Below are 2,873 nucleotides of genomic sequence, written 5' to 3'. Positions count from 1 at the left end.
CAATAATTTCAAGAAAAGGCTGCAGCAGACAAAAAGAAAAGTGAATGGTATCATTCAGAAATGGAGTGTCACAGCGCTCTAGTATCAGCAAAAATCCGTGGACGTCAGATCCGGTGAACGTGCTTCGACGACCAATCCACCTGTCATGAAAAATGCTATTCAATACCGCTTCAACCGCACGCGAGCTATGTCCCGGGCATCCATCATGTCGGAAGTACATCGCCATTCTGTCATGCAGTGAGACATCTTGTAGTAACATCGGTAGAACATTACGTAGGAAATCAGCATACATTGCACCACTTAGATTGCCGTCGATAAAATGGGGGCCAATTATCCTTCCTCCCATGATGCCGCACCATACGTTAACCCGCCAAGGTGGCTGATGTTCCACTTGTCGCAGCCATCGTGGATTTTCCGTTGCCCAATAGTGCATATTATGCCGGCTTACGTTACCGCTGTAGGTGAATGACGCTTCGTCGCTAAATACAACGCGTGCAAAAAATCTGTCATCGTCCCGAAATTTTTCTTGTGCCCAGTGGCAGAACTGTACACGACGTTCAAAGTCGTCGCCATGCAATTCCTGGTGCATAGAAATATGGTATGGGTGCAATCGATGTTGATGTAGGATTCTCAACACCGACGTTTTTGAGATTCCCGATTCTCGCGCAATTTGTCTGCTACTGATGTGCGGATTAGCCGCGACAGCAGCTGAAACACCTACTTGGGCATCATCATTTGTTGCAGGTCGTGGTTGACGTTTCACATGTGGCTGAACACTTCCCGTTTCCTTAAATAACTTAACTACCCGGCGAACGGTCCGGACACTTGGATGATGTCGTCCAGGATACCGAGCAGCATACATAGCACACGCCCGTTGGGCATTTTGATCACAATAGCCGTACATCGACACGATATCGACCTTTTCCGCAATTGGTAAACGGTCCATTTTAACTCGGGTAATGCACCACGAAGCAAATACCGTCCGCACTGGCGGAATGTTACGTGATACCACGTACTTGTACGTTTGTGACTATTACAGCGCCGTCTATGACAAAGCGGAAAAAGTGGTCCAACTAAAACATTCATATTTTTTTACGTACTGCACGAATACGTAATAAAAAATGGGGGTTCCTATTTAAAGAAACGCAGTTGATATCCGTTTGACCTATGGCAGCGCCATCTAGTGGGCCAGCCGTAGTGCCATCTGGTTTCCCCCTTCAAGCTAGACGAGTTTCGTTGTTTGTAGTTTTTTCGTTTGACGCTTAATTCGTGAGATATTTGGCCCGGTCACTATCAATGGACCACCCTGTACATAGCAACGTTGCCAAACCTAGGACTGCCCAGTATCCCTGCTCTTCGCTCACAGCTGTGTCCTGGAGCCCAGGTAGTGAGGACGGCTTGGTGGGTGTTTCAGGTGGACAACGACCTGGTCTTCGACGAACCGGGGGCGGAAGCCGCCCGCCCGCACGCCCCGCCGCTGCTGCAGAGGCCGCACCACCACCCCCACCCCCACCACCACCACGAGCACCAGCAGCACCACGACCACGACCACGCGGACAACTACTCCTCGACTGCAGCACCAGGTGGGTACCGGCCGGCATCGCCCGCCATCACCCTCTCTCTCTCTCTCTCTCTCTCTCTCCTATGGCTGAATTCTTTTATCTTGGCGGCTCGCGCATGCCCGCCCAGACGCGGGAGATTGCTGCGTTGCCAGTTCTACGCGCCAAGAGAAGCAGCGCCATAGTATAGTATAGTTCGCGAACTTACGTTTAGGGGGGAGCGCGCAGTTTATGAAGTAACGCCACCACGGCCGCATTAGCCCTTTCGCTGCTACAGAGACGTGCTCCCCGCATTCCGTGCTGTGCGCGATATTGTCATCACTGCACTGCTCGCCTGTGCAAACACATGGTGTTCCGACTGCCTTGACACACTTATCATTCGATTTTACAAAAACTATTTGGCCCAAAAATTTGATTTTTACACATCTTCTTGACTGACACCTTCCCCCCATAAATGACTTAATTTTGTTTCGATGTTCAACGCAGTTATTGTGCAGCATTAGATGTAGTAAACCATTGCACGAAATTTTGAAGAGTTGGCAGAGGTATTAGTCCATAGCGTATGGTCGATTTTAGTTGCCACCATGTTGAGAATGAAATGTGGACAAGATACCTAAATTTCATATAAAATTTACTGTATAACAATATCTCATTTACTTTAACTACCACATAAGTGTCGTATGCAATATTGAGAAATATTCCGTCTTTCGCGACTGTAATAAAAGTTTTATTTATACCAGAGTCATTTCGATTTTTTCTAAAAAGTTATGATTAAAATTGGCGAAGTACACAAAACTGAATTATGGACGTAATAAAACATAGAAACTAAAACATATTGTCAGTGAGCCACAATGCGCAAAAAATGATGTGTTTGTCACAACGGACAGCAAATACTTACCAAGAGATAGATCACACATTGAATATGATGATGTTGCCAAAGCAGCGAAGCAAAGAATTGCGTCAGACAATCAAGTAGCTCGGCAACGTACGGGCCGAAATTCTGCTCTAAATGATACTTTTAATACTGTCGCAAATAATATATTTAAATATGAATAGTAAAACAGCGACTGCGGAACAGAAGATATGCAAACAAAACAGATAACATGAATATTGTATAAAAGAAATGTTGGACGACAAAATTAGAAAAACCGAAAACTTATTATGATTATAATGAAGAGACAAAGAACTACAAATTTCAAAAAATTACATTCAAACGAATGAAATTCATGAAGTAAGACACTTCGATATTGTCTTTAAATAAACAAAGTATTAAGCTGTGAACGAGGTTTGATCTCAGAACCTTTCGTTTAAAAC

The sequence above is a fragment of the Schistocerca cancellata genome, chromosome 11 (assembly GCF_023864275.1).
Source record: "Schistocerca cancellata isolate TAMUIC-IGC-003103 chromosome 11, iqSchCanc2.1, whole genome shotgun sequence".
Lineage (NCBI taxonomy): Eukaryota > Metazoa > Arthropoda > Insecta > Orthoptera > Acrididae > Schistocerca > Schistocerca cancellata.
The sequence above is the reverse complement of the archived record's forward strand: the minus strand, read 5'-3'. Positions refer to the sequence as shown.